The sequence below is a fragment of the Malaya genurostris genome, chromosome 3 (genome assembly GCF_030247185.1).
Source record: "Malaya genurostris strain Urasoe2022 chromosome 3, Malgen_1.1, whole genome shotgun sequence".
Taxonomy (NCBI): Eukaryota; Metazoa; Arthropoda; class Insecta; order Diptera; family Culicidae; genus Malaya; species Malaya genurostris.
In genome coordinates, this window is record NC_080572.1 from 197,702,137 (window position 1) to 197,727,851 (window position 25,715).

Below are 25,715 nucleotides of genomic sequence, written 5' to 3' on the forward strand. Positions count from 1 at the left end.
GCATTTTTTGGACGCTTGTGGCCAAATTTTTTTGAACTCCTGCATGTTCCCAGCTGCCTTACCAGCCTTCTTGAAGACCCTCTTCACGATTGCCCAATGACGTTCGATCGGTCGAAGCCGAGGGCAATTTGGTGGATTGATATTTTTCTCAACGAAACTTATACCCTTTTTCGCAAGCCAATTGAGAGTGGTTTTAGCATAGTGAGTCGACGCTAAATCCTGCCAAAACAGTGGAGGTTTATTATGCTTCTTATATAAAGGCAGCAATCTCTCCTGGAGTCACTCAGATCAATAGATTTCTGCATTTATAGTTCCGGTAGTGTAAAAAATGGTTGACTTCAAACCACAGGAACATATTGCTTGCCATACCAGTATCTTTCGACCGAGTTTCTCTACTTGAATCGACCTGTCCGCTACGCTCACATCCTCCCCAACGACGACAGTAAAGTATTGTGGACCTGAAAGGATTTTTGAGTCCTCCTTTACATAAGTCCCATCGTCTATCAAAACGCATGCATCCGGACACTGCAAAAGACGCGAATACAATTTCCGGGCTATTGTTGTAGCTCGCTTCTTCTGTTCTAAACTTTGTTTCGAAATTTTCTGCTTCTAGTAGGTCTTCAGGTAATTTCGCCTCTTGATATGCTGGATCATTTCGACACTCGTTCCTGCTTTTTTGGCCAAATCACGTATTGACATTGATTTGTTCTTCATGATTAGAGATACCACTTTCTGGTCCATTTTCGGGTTGGAAGAACCGGGTTTTCTGCCTCTTCCTGGTAGCTCATTCAACGAATAGTGTTCTCCAAACTTATTAATGATTGTTTTACCACTGGCATAATGAATTCCAAACCGCTTTGCCAATTTCCGCTTAGTAATACCCTTCTCACTTAGCCATGTGTCCAGAACCTCAAATTTCACTTCCTTTTCAATACTCGACATTTTGAATACGCGGAATTTCAACCGCACAAACAAGTAAAAATACGAAAGCTAACAGCCAAACACACAGCGTGCTGTGATATGAACATGAAAAAACATCACAAATACATGCGTACAACACGAATGTATGTGGATAGCTTATTTTCGATACACTCCTTAAGTCATTTTACACATTCTACATTTATTGTATTCGAATCAAATATCAACAAATACACTGTAGTCAATTTTAATTTCATATTTTTGTTATATTTAATAAATTCTAAATAACATTAAAATTGCAGAGAGAAGTATTCCCACACACCAAGCGCAAAATCAAGAAAAAATCGAAACTAAGCGAAATCTAAAAAACTATCTGTTTTAGAGTAAACTGTTCGTCGACGCTCTGTATCTCATGGTATGAATAGACAAGTTGCCTGAAATTGCTCAACAAGACAGCTGAAGTCAAACGGCTTAAGCTCATAAAGACGGATAAATCAAACTGGGATCGGACTGACAGAGAAATCCGTCGAAACAAAATATTTGAGAAGAAAATTAAAGCCTTTTCCACCCATAATAATGGCGCTTGGCGACGATCGAATAATGGCGCGTTAATTTCAGGCAACTTGGCTATTCATACCATGTGATACAGAACATCGACGAACAGTTCGCCTTAAAACTGGTAGTTGAAGAATTTGTTTTTGGATTTCGCTTAGTTTTAGATTCTTGTTGACTTCGCATGGTCATGGTATCTGTTGAATACTTTTGTCTGCTATTGATAGAAACATTTTTTGAATATTTCTTAGAGCTTTTACTGAATATTAAAAAAAAAAGTGATTGAAGTTAACTGTTGTGTGCTTTCATTGATTTGAATACAATTACTTTTCAGTTCAGTATATAAAAAACTTAACATTTGTCGATTCATTAGTTCTGATTCATGTTTCCCTCACTATTCGTTCCTTATGAATTACAACCGTCCGTTGGCACACCACATAAGGAATGAAATTCTTTTATCATTATTAATTACGTCAATACTCAAACCCTGAAATCAAGTTGTAGATGAAAACGCATGGTATTTAGTTCTGAAGGCGACTGGTGTACGATGTCAGAACTAAATACCATGCGTGTCCATCGGATGCTAATTTGATGGAGACGCATGGTTTTTCGAATGATTTTTTTTAAAGTCTGATGATTTTATTTTTCTTAATTGAATGTAAAATCTAAAGTACCAAAGGTACCAAAATTGTAAGTACAAATAAAAAAAATTAAAAAATTTGAACATTTTTTTTCACATGAAATACATTTTTAAAAATTTTGACAAAAATGAGAAAGGTTCCCCTAAAATATTCAAGATTTTTTTCTATTTTTCTGCTAAAGATGGTTTTGAAAATTTTTAATAAAATTAAAATCAGAAGAACAGCCTTAACCTCGCAAATATGGCAGTAAAAGGGTTAAAATTTTGGGAAAATCATCTCCAATATAAACCTTTTCAAACAGATTATAGGGAAAGGGCTCCCTATTTCATCTCATTTGTAAGGACGTTGCCTCAATACCCCGATTTAGCTACTAAAATCACTATAAATATTTCATATTTCTGCTTCATTCGCCTTGCTCCACATTGAGAATTGATTCACATTTCTTCAAAATTCAACTAATATTCATGAAACAGCTAGAAACACGTATGATTTGTTCACTACTCTGCTCCTAATATCATCTCAATGAATTTGTATCCATCCTATCGTTGGTCCTTTATTCATCCTATAAATCAGTAATGGCGACAGCAATCAAAACAAAATATTTCACTATTACACTCTCAGGTTCAAAATGTCAGAATTCTTCTTAAAAACGGCTCAATGCCAACTATGAGGCAACACACGATATTTTTAGAACCAGTTTGAAATCATTTAAACGTTTAAAAAGTTTTCGGTCGTTTCCGTTACCTTTCGCTTTAAATTTGAAATTTTATTCCAAAGTTAATTTGGTGAACTTTAAATAAAACCAAAAACAGAATTGTTATTATTTAGGCATTAGCCCTTCTTAAAACAAAATGCAGAGTAAGAGATGCCATTTATACAGATTTATCTATATTGTATAGATTTTTGCGTTCGCATACTGATTTAAATCGTAGTGAAGGTTTTATACTGATTTCCTAAATTTAATACAGATTTGTACAGGTTCACAAAAAGTGAGAAGTAAAAAAATAGACTTTTCTCCCTGAGTATCTATTAGTATTTGGTTGCAATGATTTATTAAAAGTTTATTAATCAACGGACAAATCACATGTTAAAATGGAAATCTTTTGAGCAGATAATGCAGCAGATTGATGACGAACATTTATATTAAAAATTTAATCCAATTTGACTTTTTATGCAAAGCAAGACATATTTTCTATGAAAATATCTGGCATCTCTGTGCACAGCCGATGAAACAAGCACACTTCACAGCGTTATGTTGACGTATAGCGGAATGAAACCTGTGCTACTAGATTTGCCACTATGGTTATTTCATTAGTATTTAACACGCTCTTTCTGGTAATATTCGAAACCGAAACAGTTTTATTGAAATATCAAAATCAATTATATAATTAAACTAATGTTACGGGTACCGAAAACATATATTTTATGATAATTTGAAAAAGAAAATCAATTTTTGTTTTGTAACATTTTGAGAAAACTAGGCAACTTTGCGAAACCAAATGAGATGAAAACAAAGCGCAATCAAGTGAACTAAGTGAAAAACTTTCATCTCATATTTTTGAAGACTTTTATTGCTTGTCGGGTAGTTTTTGAAGTTTTTAATCATTAATTAAACAAGTGGCAAGTGAACATTACTAATTATAAACATGGTTAAAGCCGGGGTAAAATAAATGATATAAAAAAAAAAACTAATTATAAAGTCATGCATCATTCAATAGTAGTGTAATTGGGCGGAACAGTGACCATGTTTTGAGATGAATCGTTTAGTAGATATTTAGAAACATTACGAACTGTAAATTTTGAGACGAAAATGTGTACTAAATCGAAAAGTGAGTTTGTTTTGTATGAAAAAAACGATCACCGAAGAATTCAAAACCATTTCTTCCAAAGGAAAAGTGTGACAATAGCCTAAATATTCATTTTTAAACATTTCACAGTTTGGTTCAGGTACGTTATAAGATATTAATCATGTTCAAAGTAATGATGTGAAGGGATGAGATGGATATAGGAGCTCAGATGAAATAGGGAACCGTTACCCTATCAATTTTATTTCTGTTTGAGGGCAGTTTTTATATGCAAACTCGGCTACACCCTTTACTGCAATACCTGTCATCTTGAGTAGGCATATGACGAATTTTATCTCACTAAAATTCATTCTTGGTCTCTGAAACTAGATGCATTCAACAGGTAGGTTAATTTATAAGATCTGTTCTTAAGGCTTCTAATGACATCCGATCCCATCAATCAAAAACACTGACAAGCTTTTCGTTTCAGAGTATACGGGGCATCTAATATTGTAATATGATATTCGTAAATATACGTATTGTTCCAATACTTTTCGAACAATTATCAACTCCACCTTTCAAATTAACAATTTTTTTTCTTTCACTTGAGGAACCGTAAACCGATATTGCCGAAATAAGTTTCATTACCTATCGCATTAAAACATCGGTAAACTAGAACATTTTTACTAAGTAGTCTTGAAAAATCCACTTTCTTTTGCATGGTCACTTATAAGAAACACTCAGGAAATTGATTTAAAAATTTTCTCTGGGATCCCCATGGCTGATATCACCCAGCAGAACTTCGACTTACCGTTACTGCTCTAGTCTTGCGACACTCCTCCGTGCTCCGTGCAGCCTAGCAGCTTTTCCAGAAAATTGTTCCGCCCTTGGATAGCCAATGCGTGTAGTGTTACGCCAACCGAGAGTTGTGCGGCCCTGTGTCTTTGCTCAACTGGCTCTGGCGTGTAAGAAATCGGTTTTCTAAAATGTTATGTATTTGTCCAAATTAAAATTCACTCGCCATTCACACTTCACTGGAGCCGTAGCAAACAGGCCACCACCACGGTTTGAATTGGTTGTAGATGAAACATAAGGCAATCATGAATTGAAAACATAAAAAAAATAAACACAGATTGAAATCACAAAACTGCACTAACACTAGAACATATTAAAGCAAACACCCCAAGCCTTTGTGGCTCATGAAGACACTAAGAAACAAGAACCGGACGTTGGATTCGAACCCGATAACGGCGGCAAACTACGACGACGCAACGACCGACGATGGACAAACGCTCTATCTCCTTCACTCTCTCTCTCTCGCTCTCTGTCGTAGGGCACCCGGCACTGACTTGGCCGGTTGATTTTCATCAATTGAAACAATTAGTTCACTCTGTTACTTCATCCAATGTGATTTATGCACTTCTTCTGTTTTCTTTGTTGTTTCTTCTTGTGTGTGTTTTTTTCTTTCTCCACCTAAATGGTGGGTTTTTCTTTTCCCTAGTAGCTTTCGCTCTTTCTGGTTCGTGGATGGTGATTAATTTAAATGTTTCACCATTCAATTTCCTTCGAAATTCACATTTAAAGGCATATGTGGTTCGACGAACGGGACGGGCGAATCGGTGCCGGAGGAACTGGCGAAACTGCAACTGCAAAGAGAAAACGAACGAATGAAGATGGTTTTAAAACAACGCGAGTTGAATGCATGTACTGATGATGTCTGAAAATGCGACTGGTACAATTTCAACAGACTCAGCAAATATCGGTACGGAAATGTGCTGAGTCTGGGGCACTGTTTCGATTTTCTGGTGTAGTACTTTTTAATAGAATGAGAAAGTGACTGTTTGAGTGTTTCACGTAAATAAAATGGGTATTTATAATGTATTTGCAAAAATAACGCTAATTTAAAATAATCAATTTCGATAACTTCATCCAAGCTATCCAATTTGATTGATAGTCAAACGCAAAAAAAAACCTTAAGCGTCTCAATACGAGACGAGTAAACAATGTTACCCAGCAGCTCAAGTAATGATGTATGTTAAACTGAATTTCCTATGAATGTGCAACAACAAAAAATAAAAAATTGGTTCGTGAGATGTGTTCACGAAACTGTTTGTTCACCAACCGGCCAAGTCCCCAATCATTGTACTTCGTCTTCGATGGTGTAAATGCGCTCGTTGCACGAAGACTCGGACGACTCGCAGCCGCCGCGCGTCTACTGGCAGTGGTTAAATGTTTGCTGGAGGGCTCTCTGCGGGATGCTCTACGATTATTTTTTATTATTATTACACTTGAAACCCTACTAAGCAACCAATGCCCAATCTCGTAATTGATTATTATGATTTCATGGAACCTGAACGAAATTATGCAGTTCAGGTACGGGTGCTGGTTTTTTTTGTTATCTCCTTCGGTCTGCGTGATTTTTTTCACGCTGCATTGTTTGCACTCCAGTGCGACTATTACGAAGCGTTTTAAATAAACTTTCACGTATTGATTCTTCGAACATTATTGCTATTTGATTTTTCCGAGACGTACAATCTAGATTTCGTTTTTGTTTTTCAAACAAAAGCAAACTATTATATGATGAGGTGTAAAAACCCTGGTCATGATTTGTTTGTCTATTTTACATACTTTTATAAGCAATACCTGATTTTGTAGACAGGAACTGAAACAACAAATTAGCAAAAATACCAACTCAACAGGTTGAAAAAGAAATTTTCACGTCAACAAACAGAAGTAACTATAAAAATCCGATGAAATAGAATCATTAGGATGATTCCAGTATCATCAAAGTTCAGGAGAAAGATTTTAAGTCAGTTCGGTTTCACATTTCATCCAAGTCAGTCGATAAATCAAAACCGCTTACGTTCGGGACAGAAGAAACTAAGTACAGTATTGTGTAGTGAACAATCTCGAAATGAGTGAACCAAACGAACAAAAGCTACCTCCGATACGAAAGAATACAATTATTGTTGACTTCAGACAGTACAAAATTCGACCTTCGATACGAGAACTTGAAGGTTTGCTTAATGAGCAAATGCATCTCGACATTAAACGTGTGCATTTACTTCAATGCAATAAGACCAATAATGTTGTTTATATCCAGTTCTATAAAGAGTTGGATGCATTTCAATTCGCTAAAGACAATAATAATGTGCACTATGTGGAGCATGAAAATATCAAGTACAACATTCCAGTATATATGGATGATAGTGCTATAGAAGTGCGTGTGCATGATCTTCCCTCAAGCGTCATCGATCCTTATATTCGCAAAACTATGTCCCAATACGGAGAGATTCTCTCTATCGAAAAAGAATTTTTTCCCCGGTATTCTAAATGGCGTACGTTTGTTACGCAAGCGCTTGAGGAGGCCTATACCTTCTTATGTGACATTCGGTCTGGATACAAGAATACCGTGCAAATCACTTGTTACCTATGACAATCAGATGGCCACATGTCAATATTGCCAAAAAGCTGTTCACTACGGTAAGCCATGTGATAAATTGGACAAGGAGACAACTATACCAAAGGACAACGGTGCTTCCTTCACACCAACCCCAAGCTACCCCAGCAGGGTCGGTGAAACATGTTAAACCCAGGTGGGTAATTTTTCATACTGCGGAGAACAACCCACTATTTCGAAGTATTTCTCTATTCTAATGGAAATGATATTTATTCCTAAAAAGTGCAGTCGGTTTTTTAATAAAATATTGATTCTATAAAACTTTTCATGGAACACGTAAATTAGAAGTTTGAAGAGTTTTCGTTACTAAGTTTTAAAACTAAATTTCGCATCTAAGGTTTAACCTGATTTCAAAATCACCGCCAATATTTGTTTTTAATTCAAAGTACCAACTTTCAAAGAACATTTAACATCAATAGCACCATGAACACTGAATCTATCGACATATAAGTGACGTTACTAATTCATTTATGAAAAATGGAAATAACGAATTCCGTGTGTTGCTAAAATATTGCTTTTTAAAGGGAAAAAACGCACAAGCCCAGGTATAGCTTGAGAAGTGGTTTCCCCACTAGGATCCATTAAAAATGAAGGTTTGTGGTACTCTTATTTTGAACGTGGCTAAATGAAGCAACTGGAAAAAATAAGCAAGTTTTGATAATCGTGATGTATGAACGCAAAATCAAAGTTCGTGAGTTTAGATATACTGAGATCGTTAGCACATGAACTGGAAGTTCTTTTACGATCTTGTACGAAAATCTGAGCATAAAAAAAATCGTCATCAAACGGATCTCGAACACGGTCGCTCATAATCAACAAAAGTCTGCCGTAATAAAATAGAATGCGTTGGTATGGAACAGTGGGCGAAACATGGATCCACTATTTTTATTCGGAGTCATACCAGCATTCAGACTGGGAAAGCCATCTGAAAACGTAACAGGTAGCTGCAACAATCATAACATAAGTTTTTTAAATATTCGAGGTATAATTAGCATCGTCTATCTTGAACAGGAAAGTACCATCAAAAGTGAGTCACCGTTAACCAAGACAATGCACCGTGCCATAAGTCAATGAAAACAATGAAAAAATTAAACCAATTGGGCTGAGATTTGTTTCCTCATCCACCTTGTACACAATTACCTAGTCCCAGCGATTGCTTGTCCTTTGCGGATCAGAAAAAGACACGCCGGCGAAAAATGTTTGGCTCGAATAAGACAGTCATCGCCGCAAAGGAAGCCGATTTTTAGACCAGTGACAAATCATTCTATAAGGATGGTATTGAAAAATTATGAAAAGTGCTATAACGATTGTATGTCATTTGAAGATGATAATGTTGATGAATAAAAAAATATGCCTGCACACGAAATTATGTTTTTCTGGTTAGTTCCTGGAATGTTTGAACGATGTGTTAGCAACTTTTACTTCTTTTTTGAACTACACAGAGTTCAAGTTTATTCGATACAGAATCTTGGTTTGTATGAGTGATTTTCTTAAAAGCGAACACACTCATTGAAACGCAGAAATTTTATGGAAACCGTGAACTTGTATGTATTTGTTAGAAGAAACCATGACAAAGATTTTCGTTACTAACTGAAATATGATTTTATAGATTTAGATTCATCTACTCCAATCGAAGTGTAGAAATATTTTTAATGCAGTTTATGTAATGATATGGAAAATAAATTAAAAATGATTGAGATATGGATGTTCAAAACCTGAACACTGTTTGTACGGTTCTCAGTATTTTGAATTTGTACACCGGTATAAAAAGAAAAACGTTATTTTATTATCCGCCCGATTCTCTCGATCCCCGTCCCTGTCTACAATTTTTATTGGAACTAACAAGATCTTTGTTTTTGTCACTAACTTTTTCGTTCTCCCTTCCCCCGTCTCTTCACATGGCAACTAATTAGATGTCTGTCGTATTAGGACATGCTGTTCCCACATCCCCTTTTTACCTCGTTTTCCACAATATTTACTTACTTCTTTACTCTTCAGTAACATCACCATCACCGACAACGGAGAACCGCTCCAGTCGATGACCAGGCTGCGGGCCACCCGCCGAGTCTTCGTAGCCTGATGATTTTTCCCGCGGACCCACACGGACTGAATGATGCGGCCAACATAGATATTTACCAACGCCATCTGGAAGACTCTCATGATGTATTCAATTCACCGGCCACTGCTGATCGCCACCAGAAAGTTGAATTTTCGAGAATCTGTGACCCCGATACGACTTTACCTAATGATACTATTCTAGTTTTTAGTTAGTCGTTAATTAAGATTAGAAAATACCCTTGGCATCTTAGAGCTTAAGCAGTGTGCCTTAAAATTATATTACATAATTGAATAAAAAAAACGTAGTCCTACGTCAAAAAATTTTGAGTGATTTTCTTCATGTGAAGATATAGAAGGTGAGTTGTGACAAGGTTCATTTCATCATGCAGAAATCTATTAGTAACTTAACTTTCACTTTTTACAACCTTAAACACCTGCCGGAAAATTCCGATGAAGTTCTTCTACTATTTACTATTCCGGCAAAGCTACCAAAAGTTGTTACTTTGTACTTGCTACTGCATTCTTCTTTTGCCGGTTCGGAATGTAAAGAGTAAAAGACCTTTATAGGTATTTTCCGGTATCTCACAGACCCGAGTTATTCGCATTGGTGAGATACTTAAGCTCGACTCCTTTGCTGGAAGGAAAAAGTTACTAAAAGATTTCTGCCTGCTGAAATGTCCCTTGTCACGTCTTACCTTTCTGCGGTATATCTTCACTTGCTCTACCTTGAGAACTAGCATTCTATAATTTTGATTTTATTTATTATTCCGAATTACAATAAAAATATTCTTATTATTATGAATAATGCTAATATTTCGATTGTTTTTTTGTTCGAAATTTCAGGTGGGTAATTACCCATCTTTGGAATTTTCGGGTACCTCTTTCCCCGGCCCTGAACCCCAGTACACCTGTGACAGTCACCATAAAGTACACCAGCTGCAATTAACAGCTTACCATCTAACCAACCAGCAACTGCAAACAATGTACAACAAGGCGCATCTACAGCAACTAGCAACGAAATCAACAACAAAACCACGGCAATGGATGACGAGACGAACCACGAACAAACTGCCCCTCAATCCTCGCAGGAGGAAAATGGAACTTCCTCTCCCCCTAGAAATAATCGGATATGGCTGGGCCGACTTCCACAAACTTAGATTCAAATGAAAAGTCTCTTGGACTCATAGGTTGTTATTGAATTTTACCCGGATCGGACTTCCGGTTCTGGAGTAACGGGGTAAAATGTACAAAAAAATGAAGAAAAACGCACAAGATTTTCTCAGAGACAGCTCAACCGATTTTCTTCAAATAAGATTTAAATTCACGGTCTTGTAGTCCCATAGGTTGCCATAGAATTTCATCTGGATTCCACATCCGGTTTGAGAGTTACGGGGTAAAATGTGCAAAATGAACTAACAACGTGCAATCGATTTTCTCAGAGACCGGTTATCCAATTTTCACTAGCGTAGGTTTAAATGAAAGGTCTTACAACCTCATATAGTTCTACCAAATTTCATACGGATACGACTTCCGGTTCCGGAATTACAGCCAAATAGGTATAAAAATTTCATTTTCAGGGACTTGTTTTTATGCATGACACGGAACATTCAATCAAATACGTTCAAATAGCCGTATAATTCTTGAATTGGACATCCAAGAAAAACTTTCTGACCTTATGTGCGGGGTTGGGAATCGAACTCAGGTGGGCTGCGTGAAAGGCATCGACTACCCATCACGTTGTATCCGTCCCATCACTCACAATTTCTTCGAAACGGCTGAACCGGTTTTCATGATCTTAGATTCGAATGAAAAGTCTCTTGGTCCTTGTTATTGAATATTATCCAGATCGCACTTTCGACTCGGGAAGAACAGGGTAAAATGTGCAAAAATATGAAAAGTGCACTTCTTGGAGACAGGTCAACCGATTTTGTCGTGAATTACCATGGGGCGCCTTTTCAAGATTTACCCTCTGAGAGAGTGTTAAATATTTGATCGTGAATCTCTTGTTGTATATAACGTATAAACATCATTTTTGCCTTTCTCATATTAAAAAGTAGTGCAATCTTTGTGAAAACAGACTTTTGAACTGAGGCCGGTAGGACCGAGTGTCATACACTATTCGACTCATTTCGTCGAGCAGCAAAATATCTGTATGTGTATGTGTCTATGTAACGCTTTTTTGCACTTACTTTTCTCGGCAGTTCGCATTCACATCGCATCCAAGTCAGTCGATATAACAAAACCGCTTACGTTCGGGACGGAAGAATCCAAGTACAGTATTGTGTAGTGAACAATAGAACGACCTCGAAATGAGTGAACCAAACGAACAAAAGCTACCGCCGACATAAAAGAATACAATTGTTGTTGGCTTTAGGCAGTGCAAAATTCGACCTTCGATACGTGAACTTGAAGGTTTGCTTAAGGAGCAAATGCATCTTGACATTAAACGTGTGCATTTACTTCAATGCAATAAGACAAATAATGTTGTTTACATCCAGTTTTATAAAGAGTTGGATGCAATTCAATTCGCACAAGACAATAACAATGTGCACTATGTGGAGCACGAGAACATTAAGTACAACATTCCAGTATATATGGAAGATAGTGCTATAGAAGTGCGTGTGTATGATCTTCCCTCAAGTGTCAACGATTCATATATTTGCCATACCATGTCCCAATACGGAGAGATTCTCTCTATCGAAAAAGAAAAGTGGAAGAATTTTTTCCCCGGTATTCTAAATGGCGTACGTTTGTTACGCATGCGCTTGAAGAGGCTTATACCTTCCTATGTGATTTCCTGTCAATATACAAGAGTTCCGTGCAAATCACTTGTTACCTATGACAATCAGATGGCCACATGTCAATATTGCCAAAAAGCTGTTCACTACGGTAAGCCATGTGATAAACTGGACAAGGAGACAACTACACCAAAGGACAACGGTGCTTCCTTCACAGCAACCCCAACCAACCCATGTACACCTGTAACAGCCACCAATAACAATGAAGCATCCCCTTCAACGAAACCATCATCATCCCCTACAGAACAAAGTACACCAGCTGCAGTTAACAACTTACCCTCCAACCAATCAGCAACTGCAATCAATGTACAACAAGGTGCATCTACAGCAACTCTCAACGAGCCCAAGACTACGATCAACAAGGAAAACGAAAATAAAACGGAAATCACACACAACACCGACGATGAAGCAATGGATGATGAGATAAGTCGCGGACGAAGTGACACCCGATCCTCGTTGGATGGAAATGGAAACTCATCTCCCCCTAGAAAAAGGGTGACAACGAGATCCAATAATAAAAAAAAATTTAGGTAACAAAAATGTAAGCCAATCGGCCACGTAAAGCTTTTACGTAAAAAGGCCAGAATAAAAGTTTTATTACAAAAAAAATAACTTTTCTCGGAGATGACTGAACCGATTTTAAAGAACCAAGGCTCGTTTGAAAGCTACTATTTGGCCATTGATTAAGTTCAAAGATCAAATGGCTGCGACTTCTGGTTCCGGAGATATGTGTATAAGAGACGTAACCGACAGAACGCACTGTTTTTTTACCGCGCAATTTTCTCAGAGATAACTAAACCGATTTTAACGAACCAAGGCTCGTTTAAAAGCTACCATTTGGCGATTGATCAAGTTTAAAGATCAAATGGCTGCGCCTTCTGGTTCCGGAGATATGTCGGTATAAGTGACGTAACCGACAGAACGCATTGTTTTTTTACCGCGCAATTTTCTCAGAGATGGCTAAACCGATTTTAACAAGCTTAGGCTCATTTGAAAGCTACTATTGGGCCATTGATCAAGTTCGAATGTCAAATGGCTGTGACTTTTGGTTCCAGAGATATAATGGTATAAGTGACGTAACTGACAAAACACGTTATTTTTTATCGCTCTAATGTATATAAGAGTGCCAATATTTTGGGATCCCCTCTTATTTCGTAAAGCGCTATTGTTCAAAAGTTTAAGCACATCGAAAAAAGTCCCCATGCAAAATTTGAGCTAAATCGGTCATAGGTAAGGGGTGCTACCCGGCGGTGAGGGTTTGAAAATTTTCGATCTTGAAAAATTACCATAGGTTGTTGATGGAATTGGGTTTGGCTCTGCTCATCCGCAGTCTGGTTACTCCAAATTTTGTTTTGTTCTTTTCCAAATCATCAGACGGAGTTCAGTTTTTTGCCCCGTGCGCCAAATTTCCTCGGTACGCCACTGCGTCGATGAGCAAAAGGTGGAATGAATAAATGATTGACGGTCAAATGGTCGAATACGAAAAAAAATTTAAATAATAAATAAATAATCGAATATAACGAACGGTCGAATTCAACAAATAGTCGAAAAACCATAAGATCGAATACACCATAAAGTCGAAAGATACAAAAAGTCGAATACGTCGAACGAATACGACGAACGGTTAATTTTCCGACCTCGCTACCGCGACCCTAAAAAAGAGCCTAACCCTAACCCTAAACTATGCCTAAGTAAACCAGGCGAATGAGTTGATTACAGGTTTTTGTGCGAGAGGCCGTCGCTTCCAACTGCGGATCGACTTTTTGTTGTATTCGACCTTCTGTCGCAGTCGACCTTTCGATACATTCGGCGATTTATGACTTTCGATATTTCGTCATTCGACTTTGTGTCGTTCGACGTCCACGTCCATCCAGATTTTGTTGCGTACAGGGCTAAAGTTAAAACATCACACTTTTGTACTTTTCTTCCGAATCAGTTGCGAAAATCTTGGGTCTACTTAAAATTGGTTCAAAAACTAGTTTATTGAAGAAAACGTTAGTTTCAACAACAAGAGAAAGGCTTTATCACACCATTAGGTAGATTATGGAGAGGTTTGTAATGTAACAAATTAAGAATAAAAATCAAACATGCATAAACCGAGTTAACTTTAAAAATAAGCCGACTCTCACTAGTTTCCGATTTAGTAATTGTGGATAATGCATACACGTATCATAATCGTCATAAATACCCAGCCATACAGTGATCGATTTGCTGCACAAGCACTAATACCACTACATGTATGCTAGTTATGAACGCCACGGGCTGTATATTCGGACCCAGTGCATCGATCTGACTGGCCTGCACCAGTTCCAAATGACCACTTGTTGCAACCATATCCATATACGCATTATTCCGTCTGGTCTGAGTCTGATTGGATGCAATTTTGTCTGCTTTACCACCAGTTAGCCATCGTCAGACCTTCGGGTTTTCAGACTGGTAAATTTTCCGATGCAGCGACGAATGATCGCATGTTCAATCCTAATACGTCGAAGTCGATGACGATGATGGAGTTTATGAAAGCCCGTTATGACGAGTTCGAACGGTGACGAAATTGTGTGCTGTAGCATGCAAGTGAAAATGTCTGTCAAGCCAACGAGATTAACTCGTGATTATAATTTCTAGGTGTACGAGCCTAATTATTATCGTCCCTTAATCAAAGTAGGGTGGTACCTGCATCGTACATTGACAGCCAATCTTTTGTTTTGGAAATGTTGCAAATATTTCGTTATAAAGTGGGCAGCTTTTATTATAAACAATTTTTTGAATTTCAGACAAGAATATCATTTATTCTTATTAAATTTCTCTTCGTTAAGCATACTTTGTGTCCTTGATTTCTACATCAACAGTTTGAACAACCTCATACAGCTATTCCTTGTTGTTTTTTGGTAATATTTTAGTTCGATCCGTGATAATCATATAAATGACGTAAACGAGAGAACGCCTGACTCGATAATTGCTTAACCGATTGAGAAACTCTTAGGTTCGTTTGAAAGCTACAATGTGACCATAGATCAAGTGTAAATAGATCATGATGGACATTGTTCCAGAGATATAATTAAATATGTGACGAAACTAGTGAAGGGCAAAATAGTCCGGATCGAAGAATCGTTCAGTACTTGACAGTTCTACCGAAATTATTTAGTTCTCTTGAGCAGTTCTTTCGTTCTTTAGAAATTTTGCATGTTTGGACGAAAGTCATTCGAGAGCATATGTTTATATTTCGTTGGTGACATACTGTTTAATAGCAAACAGCTCCCCTTTCCTTACTTTTTTCCATGTATTTAAAGTAGTAATCGTCCACTTTAGTGCACTTTTTCAGAGGCCGATTAATAAATACAATTTCTACTGCAAAATTACGACCTTTTGAAATGCACAGTTATTAATACACTTGTTTATAGTATTATTTCTATTGAAAAGTTTAGAGAACTACCATTCTTCAACAAGATTCATTATTCCTGAAGAACTAGTTCTTTGGAATCATACGCAAACGGATTGCCAATCTCTAGACGAAACAGACAAACTGCACCTGAATTTAAGTCGAAAATTAGCTCAACAAATTCTATACCGTCACTTGTCCGTAGACGGCCAAACAAATCGATTTCAGCTATCCTCGTTCCCGGTTTTCGATTAACGACCGGAAATATCGGAAATAGTCATATATTCAAAAAATGATCTCACTAACTTTTCCCAGAAATGGCAGAACCGATATTCCCAATCTTAGGTTCAAATGAAAATTTTTTATGGTCTTATCATATAAAACATATAAGTTTCAAGTACGATGGTAAAATCGAATAAAATCTTCAGATTAAAAATCTAAGAACCGACCTCGATTATAAAGACTGTCCCAGAAAGTGTGGACGCACTTTGATTTCGCTGTAAATAATTCACAAGTGTTAGATATTCAAATTTTATCCAATATACTGATAATATTAGACTACAACAATAGAATATTTTTCTCAACATTTGCTACTGAGCCATTGTAGACTAGCTGGCGCACCTTCTTGCGAACGTTCCTCATTAAATTCCGTACAGACTTCTTGGCGACAAGTTTTGACACTTTTTTCTTATCTTTTTTGAACTGTTGAATGGTTTCGGCCGCCGAGACATGTTTCCTAAGATGTGCCTTCGTTAATGCCCAAAATTCCTCAATTGGTCGAAGTTGTTGGCAATTTGGTGGATTCATGTCTTTTGGGACGAAAGTGAAATTTTTGGCAGTATACCATTCTACCGTTGATTTCGAGTAGTGGCAAGAAGCAAGATCTGGCCAGAAGACAACAGGATCCTTGTGGCTTCGAATCATGGGTAGAAGTTGTTTTTGTAAACATTCCTTGATGTATATTTCGCTGTTCATTGAAGCAGTGGTGATGAAGGGTTTCGGAATCTTACCGCAGCTACAAATTGCTTGTCAGACCATAGCTTTCTTACCAAATTTTTCGACTTCATTCGATGTCTCGGACTGGTTTAACACTTGCCCTTCGCGCACCGTATAATATTGTGGTCCCGGCAAGGATTTTTAATCGAGTTTCACGTAGGTTTCGTCGTCCATGATTATGCAGTTCAAATTTCCAGCAAGAATCGTATTGTACAGCTTTCGAACCCTCGGCCTGATCGATGCTTCTTGTTTCGGTCTACGTTTTGGTTGTTTCTGCTTCTTATAGGTTCGAAGATTCAAACGTTCTTTAGCACGAAGAACATTTGACTTCAAAGTGCCCACTTTTTTGGCCACATCCGGAACTGAAACCTCCTTCTTTTGCTTGAACGCCTTCAGTATACGTTCATCCAACTTAGGGTTAGCAGGACCTTTTTATCGGCTCGTTTCCGGTTTATCCTCAAAGGTGTTATCCTCACCGAACTTCCTGATTGCATTTCGCACGGCTTTTTCACTTACTCCTTCCATTTTTGCTATCTTTCTCAGTGACAGTCCGCGTTCTGTGCACCATTTGTACACAATTTTCCGACGTTGTTCTGCTGAAAGTCCACGCATATCGAAACAAACTAATGAAAACGCAGCCACAAAATTTGACAAATTCTGAACCATTGCGAAATGGCAGCGGTTTTTGGTTGCGTCCTTACTTTCTGGGACAGTTTTTAATATCACCTAGCACGAGTGTAACGAACTGTGCATAACGTACACGATGCTCGCGCCTGTTGGAACGTTTGTTTGAACGCGTCGGGTTCAGAACAAGTTCAGAAGCGTTCCAACAAGCGCGCGAGTCGAGTGCGCAATGCAAAATGTCACGCAATCGGAGATATAAAATAACGTTTGATCTCATAAAGTCTGAAGTTTGCGGAAATATGCGTTTTAGAACTCTATATTTTCAATTTTTTTCGCTTGGGATATCATTTTTGGGATTTACAATATTCGCATATCTTTCCTAAAGATTTTATGCATTTATTGACAACATATCCAAAAATTAGCAGAATCGGTCGAGTGGTTCAAAAGTTATCAGTTTTTCGTGGAGTTGCTGATTTTTTACATATCACTTAAGCTAGGATAAAACACCTGAATCACACAAAATTTCTCATTTTAACTTATCTAGTAACTTTATATTGGAGTTTTTCAAATTTGCAAATGGTTCAATGAATTTCCAAATTTAGGATATCTCCAAGTTTCAAAAAAAGTCCTTTTAAAAAGATGCAAAAAGTGCAGTATTTCTGATGATCATTTTTTGCCTGTTTTTGGGCGACATTCGGTAACTGTCCGAGCTCCTTGCATAAGTCGCTTATTTAAAAAAATGTTTTCATGTAAATTCTGCTTTAGTCACAAAGAGATTTAATTGATCGCGTTTCAATTGTAAGATGACTTCCTTTAATTTAACGTACAAATTTGCTATGTACGCTTTTTTGCATTATGCATCTTGAAACAAGACCTCATAAATGTTTCCGCAGAGCTTAGTTATCAAAAATCCTACTGTTCATAGCATTACTCCGATAAAATTGTAAATATGGTTACCCTGAACCATGGAGAAAGGCTGATAGGAGCGCTAATTTGAAGAATATTAAACTTGTTACACTGGCAATATTTTGTTGGGCGGTCGACCCGGTGCTGGTGTCTATTGCCATGAAATAAGATTTATGTAATCTCCTTCACTCGGGTGTTTCTGCATCGCATTTCAATTTAAAAATTTTTCTGCTACTTTTCAACAAGGTATCAGTGGTGATTGAATTAATTGTTGTTTAGAAATCCAGGCAACTCAAATCAGCTCAGCTTATAAACTTCTGTAAATCTTCTACAGATTCATGTCCATTCTGATATTGCTGTAGTTAAACGGGCTGAAAAATCTAGAATTATCCATGTGATTCTGTTGTCTTTTGCTTTTTCTCTTATATCCATATCATTCTATTCTTCTTTTCCTGTCCTTTTCTTTCTAGAAATAATGAGAAGACACGGCCAACTCTGAATCACCAAATTACACTAGGAATGTGTTATAATTACGTTGTTATTTGTTTCTATAGAGTAGGGGAGACCGGGGCTGGTTGGCCAAAGGGGTAGGATGGTCGAGTGGCTTTTCTAAAAAGACTGTTATGCACAGTCGCGACATCTATATTGATTTCAGTAGAGTATTAGGTCACCCATATATTGACGTAATTTAAGATGCTTTTGTTTTGTCGTTTGTACAGGAGTACGTTTGTTCTTTTTTCGACATTGGTAAGTAAATTATTTAAATGATTTCTTTTGTCAAGTATACGTGTAACGCAGATCATTTTACATTCGATTTTCCAAAACGTGGTACCATTACTCGTCCACCATGTCATCTTCCCGGAGATGAAAATCAGCCTTGGTTTTCTTTTATCTAAAACCAACGAAGGGGACGGCAAATCTTTTTTTGCCCCGGGCGCCAAATGTTCTCGGTACGCCACTGCAAAAATCTATATAAACTTGTCAGGAATTTATTTGATCTGATCCATTGTGAATCAATTGTTTTGCAGCCTTCTGTCACAAAAAGAGCTTTGCAAACATCGCAACGGACAAGTAACAAATCGAAATCAATCAGTTTGAATCGGTCACGATAAATCGGAACGAGTATCTCCAAGATCGAACCGGAATAATTCGGATTCGAATTCCGTATTTTTTCGCAAAGTATCTTTTATACTATTTCTGCGTTTTTTTCATTTTGTTTCATCTATGGGTATTGATGAAAATTAGTTTTCACTTATTAATTTATTTTTTTCAGTAGCTGAAAAGGGTAATTAAATGAATTGCAAAAAAAGCTATATAACTATGTACATCTTGCGACTTATTGCATATAAAAAACAAGTTAATGAGTTGGGTTTATTATTTGACGTTTAGATAATTTGTTATAATTTAATTTGTTATAAGTTGTAGTAATTTTTAAAATGTAATGTAACTATCATGTTGTTGTTTTTAAAAGATAGTGACTTTTACACCTGTCTGAGAACGACATACTCTTTTTATACACATAAGTAACAGGAGCGCAAACTATCGCTACGCCAATTGAAACGCGCCATTCAAACGCTGCGCCTACTGTGTGTTCAAGGCATTCTAACAATGCTGCGCTCCTGTTACTTCTATAAATAAAATTTATGCAAATAGCGTTTTATTGAATTTAATATAAATAGTGCAGTGTAATCAATCAGTTGAAATTGAAACAGGCTTTCGTCGCTATAATTACTATTTGGAATGTGGACAAAATATCATTGTTCATATTAACCACCCTACGCGCATCGAGATATTGTAGTAACTATTTCTCAGTTGCGAATTTATTCAGTAGAAATTGTTTTATTGATAGAAATATTACAATGTAATCTTGCTCGAATCATTTCGGTGTCTAACTGAAGCGTAGTGGGGATATAGCATCGAAATATCATCAGAGACTCTTCTCCCTTTCGGTTATCTCTTTAGAGATGTTTCTGTGGGTGAAAAAAACCCGTCATCAAGTTTCGCTGACACAAAAAATCACTTGAGAAACCCGAGGTTCAGAGTTTGGTGGATGCTTGTTTCATGAATAAGAATCTCGGAAGTAATTTTATCAGTCACTGAGTATTTTAAGAAAATCTCTTGAAATCTTGTTATAATTTAATTTGTTATAAGTGGCTTGTACTAATTTCTAAAATCTTGTGTAGTTATTATATTATATTCTAATTGATTGTGATCGTTCTTAAAAGATAGTAGTTTTACGCCTATCTGAGATTGACATAAATCTTTTTCAACTGAGGTGGGCTTTTTTCCACTCTGTTAATCCGATCAGTTCGAAGGACTTGGTTTAAAAAATAAATAAATAAATAAATAAATAAACTGAATAACGAATAAAAAACTGAATAACGAATGAACGATGAATTAGTCCATTTTTAAGCTCTGATTTTGTTACTGTTAAATGAATCTGCTTATTTGAGAGTATGTTGTCGATTATGGTTTAGATATGGAAGCTGTCATTAATTTTTGGAAAGCAATTGCGTAATCCATTCAAAAACTAGATACCATCGAAAGTGGTGTTTTTTTCTAGCTCAATCGATTGAATGATCATCAGTAACAGTAACTTTCCAACTCTGACTCAAATAATTATTTCGGATTAAGTAAACAAAACTTGTATAACTCATACATTCAGTTAGCTCGATGTTTAATTGCTGTTTTATACATTTTACATATGCTTCATCACAATTACTCAAACGTTCAGTAAGCGATTCGCGCCTCAGCTGCCCAACACAATTTTCTCCATCATGTTCCTTTTAATAGGTTTTCATAAATAGTTACTGCAGCTTGGGCAGTCGTCTGCAATCTCACTAAACATTACATACAACTTCACTCTTGATTTGCACCACCAATCCAGATTTTCACTCTCGTTTCAACGTCAGCTGATATGATGTGAGAGTGAGGGTGAAGCGGCATGGGGAATGGTGGCGGCACGAATCCGCTGGCACCGGCTCTCACCATCATCAAATGCAGTTAATTTGCTGTTGTCCGTCGGACGGCCGTAGTTCGATCAATCGCATCATCTACAGCTCATGATCGGCAGCTTCCACGGATCGTGATTCCACTTTGTCGTCGTCGTCGTCGTAGGTCCTCATGTACCACTGTACCAGATAGAATATGATCACCGCCAGGACCATGAAACGAACGTAGATCCAGAAGATTTCTTTAACATAGTTCAACAACGTTCGCAGTATTTCGTTCATGGGTGAAGAGTTTCTAGTCAAGTAATGAGATCCGAAACTTTCTTGTGGTACGTAATTAGTATTGCATGTTGTTTTAAACCTGAATGTTAAAAAAATGTTGTTAATTCGATAATCGAGATCTTTGTATTTTCAAAAGATTTGGGTAAACTAACTTATGTTTAAGATAGACATCAGTGCTAAAAACGGGTCATTTTGTAAAAATAACCTGAACAGGTATCATTCTCAGTACATATTGAACGGATATCAAAAATTTAGGCTAAATTAAGATTACTCACAATTTTTTACTTGAATTTACGTTTCGTCTTAGACTTATCAGTGAGTAGCAGTTTATGTTGAACTGCTACCTCCGACCCGACGGTTCAACATAAACCTTAAAATAATGCTATTTGCAGAACACTTTTTTGTTCAACATAAATTACTACGCACTGATGAGTCTAAGACGAAACGTAAATTCAAGTAAAAATGGCTATGTGCACCTAGTATAATTTAGAGGGCCACAATCTGTACGGCTAGCAAGCCGAAACTCCTTTCGTCCGAGACGTCAGTTTTGATTGAGTGTAATTTCAAAAAAGTGTTTTACAAATAGAATTAACTTTACGTCTGCCAGCGGTTTTTGTTGAACCGTCAGGTCAGAGTAGCAATTCTAAGAGTCTATGTTTCGTTCAATGTGCACCTAGCACCATTTGTTTATGTGCACCTAGCATAAATTAGAGGGTAAAAACCCGTTGCCCCTTTGACCCTTTAAAAAAAATGTCACTTGATTTTCTCAGAGATGGAGTGACTGATTTTCACAAACTTAGATTCAAACGAAAAGTCTTATGGTCGCTATTGAATTCTATATTTATCAGACTTCCGGTTCCGAAATTAGAATGTGCAAATCTATGAGAAAATGCGCACGTGAGTATTTTTTCCAAAGCGATGGCGAAACGATGTCCAAATTTTTATAAAACTCACTGGTAAATTTATTTAGTTGGCAGACCTAGTTAGTTAGTGGATCTATAAATCTACTTTGGAACTACTAGTACCCGGTTTCCGCTTCAGAACGTACCGGTAATAGTGAAGAAAAGCTCTAAAACGGAGCTCACTTCGATTTCGCAGCCACGGTTAAACCGATTTTCACAAATCATTATTCAAATTAAAGCTCTAAGTGTCTTAAAAGATACTGTGCGATTTCATCCAGATCCGACTTCGGGGTCCGGTTATAGGGTGATGAGTATCAAAAATTCAAACTGTCATACAAAATTATTCAAAACCGGTAAGCATCGGTACGTGCAGGTACGGAAGTAGAAAACACCACTGACTAGCACACAGCGTGTATGAACTGTTTATAAATTGAAAAGGTTAGTTTATACCAAAGAAAGTTTTTGATTTTATTCCTTAAGTTTGAAGAAAAAATCTTGACAGAATCTTCTAGTGATGTTTTTGAACATATAAGTAATACGAGAAAGGCATCATTACACCACTAGGTGGATTAAAGAGTTTTTTTTTAATATTTTTTATGTAGGATTTTTTTTAATATTTTTAATTTGAATTGCGTACAAGCTTTACGTGACCAATTCAGCCGATTTTTCAATTATTTTTTTTTCATATCCATTGCCGCATCGGTGATATTGTTGTTGTCAAACGTATTATTGTTCGTGGTTTCCTTTTTCTTCTCAATGTTGTTCGCAGTTCTGTGCTCATTCGTAGTTGCTGTAGATACGTTTCGTTGAACATCGATTGCGGTTGCATGTTGATTTGATGCTGGAAGCGTTTTTGAGGAATTACCGTTGTTGAACGGTTGATCTTATTTTTGGTTGAAGATGTCCTTTTTGCTTCAGTGCAAGGCTTGCCGCAGTGTAACCAGCGTTTTACACGGATGTATCCCACCCTGACCGCAAATGATGTAAGATGGAATTACCTTACGTAGTTGCATACGTACCACTCGCACGCCATTCCGGATACCGGGGAAAAATTCGCCATACTTCCCTGCCGATAGAAAGAATTTCACCGTAATGTGTCTATTTTCCTAAACGAACTTATCGCTGGCCTGCGGGGGAAGGTCATGTACACGTACCACGTACACAGGGATTATGCATGTGCACCTCGTTGTTAACCGAAGCGAATGCAATTGCATCTCTTTGCAGTTACATTATTAGCGTCTAGATCCATTCGTTCTTCAAATAAGATTTCAATTTAATTTCCGACTGGTCTAACTTTGCAGCGCTTGAAATCAAATTGAATTCGGTTTTATAGGCCAAGTTTCAGGCTTTGGTAAATCGTATTTGCCCCTTTCGTATACTGTATTGTTCACTGTACTGTACTTGTTTCTGTCGTCTCGACCGTAAGCAACTTTCGACTGTGTCGGATGAGATGCGAGCACGAACTGGTAATAAATAGTTAGTTTATCTCAACAAAAAACTCAGCCGAAACAAATGTATTTTTTCGTTGGTTAGACCAAAATTTTGATTCAAATCGAACAGAGATCATTGTTAATGTGGAAGGGAGAAATTGGTTTAAAACAATCATATCCTAGCATTAAATTTCTCTGCGTGTGAAATAAATAAACCAGACAAATTTCTGTTAAATTGATATTTTAAGCTAATCATTCTGTATCTCCTGATCCGTTTCAGGAGATACAGAATGATTAACTTAAAATGTCAATTTAACATCGGATCTGATAAAAAAATGGGATCTTAAAATCTTTCAAATGAATTCTAAATGGCCATTTCCGAGAAAAATAAGTGACATTATTTTAATTTTCTTACACATATCCATAGTTCCGGGATCCAAATGAAATTTGGGAGCCTTGTATGGGAGCACATGACTGTTCTTGTGAATCCTAGTTTGTAGAAATCAGTTAAGTCATTTCCGAGAAAATAGAGTGAAATCATTTGTCACACACACACACTTGCTGATCTCGACGAACTGATTCGAATGGTATATGGGTGTAAGAAGTTATATTCTTCCAGCAATTATTGCTGTAAGCAATTTCAATCAATATAAATATAAAATTGTTTTGAATTCGAAATCACTGCCATATGCCATATTCGAAGGATTATGTTGCTAAAAACGAACCGTGCTAAAACCGAAAGGAGGCAAAATGTCATGAAAAAAGATGCCATACACAGTCTCTTTGAATTAGAAACAATTGCATACAACAGTATTGAAAATCTTGTTTTCTCTCAAGTAAGAAGGCCTACTACTGGAGTACGGTTAAAGGCGCTTACATAAAAATATCGATACCTCCCTTAAAAAGTGGCTGATTTTTACAATCTATGGCTTGTTGGATAGCTATTACTGAGTGAAATCTAAATCTCAAATGATATTTTGTTTACAAGCACAATTGTGACAGATATTGTCAGAAAATTAAAAAGTTTGACATAAACTCTCCTAAAACTCAAAATCTAAACAGTCAAGCTCAAAAATATTCAATAGCATTCAGTCTGACGAGGAAAACTCATTTGCGACTAGTTTGATCAAAATCGATCCAATCATTCTTCAGTTATCGACCTCTTTGTTGAAACACACATACAGACACACACGGATATTTGCTCAGTTCGTCAAGCTGGAATGATTGGTATACGACAATCGACCCTTCAGGACTTGGATAATTTTTCTAAAGTTTGAGCGAATTAGATACCGATTTTTTATATTTAAAAAAATAAAACAACATGCAACGTCCGCTACGGTTAACAACAACACCAACAATCCAACGGAAGCTGCAACAGCGACGGCAAATCAATGGACGAAGACGCGACAAGCGAGTCGCAAGCCTCTCTGGATGGCGAAAAGACTTCCTCTCCCTTAAGGAAAAGAGCATCGAATAGACCCAGCAAAAGTAAAGACGTTTATCAGTAGCACGAACTTTTAAGAGGTGGCCGTGAGACTGTGAATGATGATAAGAGAAGCGGTAGACCTTCGGCATCTAAAACCGACGAAAAACATCAACAAAATAAAAGAAATGGATTATTACTGGGAACGAAACGTGGATTTACGAGTATGACACGCGATCCAGACATCAAGCGAGTGAATGACGTACACCGAATAAGCTGCGACCGAACATTTTTTGTTACATGAGACGATTGCGTCACGCAATTCGCCGAGAAAGATCAGATTTGTGGGCAAACAAGTCGTGGATCTTGCACCACGATAATGCACCGTCACACAATGCCATTGTATCCGTGAACATTTGGCTAAAAAACGAAACGAATACCATTCAGTGACCACCGAATTCACCTGATTTGGCACCCTGCGACTTTTTCCTATTCGGTCGACTCAAGAAACCGCTCCGTAGAACGTGTTTCAGCACCCGAATCAGATTATGGAAAAAATCGCAGATGGCTCTGATGGCGATACCGAAACCTGAATATAAAAAATGTTTCGAGGA

At 37.1% G+C, this 25,715-nt stretch overlaps 1 protein-coding gene across 2 annotated transcripts in view; it reads right to left on the reverse strand.

Moving 5' to 3' along the window:
• The window catches only part of LOC131439438 (zinc finger CCCH domain-containing protein 18), a 161,731-nt gene that overhangs the window by 110,694 nt on the left and 25,322 nt on the right, over positions 1 to 25,715 (reverse strand). For both annotated transcript variants that reach the window (XM_058610433.1, XM_058610434.1), the window contains exon 2: positions 4,707 to 4,929. The gene's annotated coding sequence lies outside the window, so the exon portion shown is untranslated. The remainder of the gene's footprint in view (positions 1 to 4,706; positions 4,930 to 25,715) is intronic.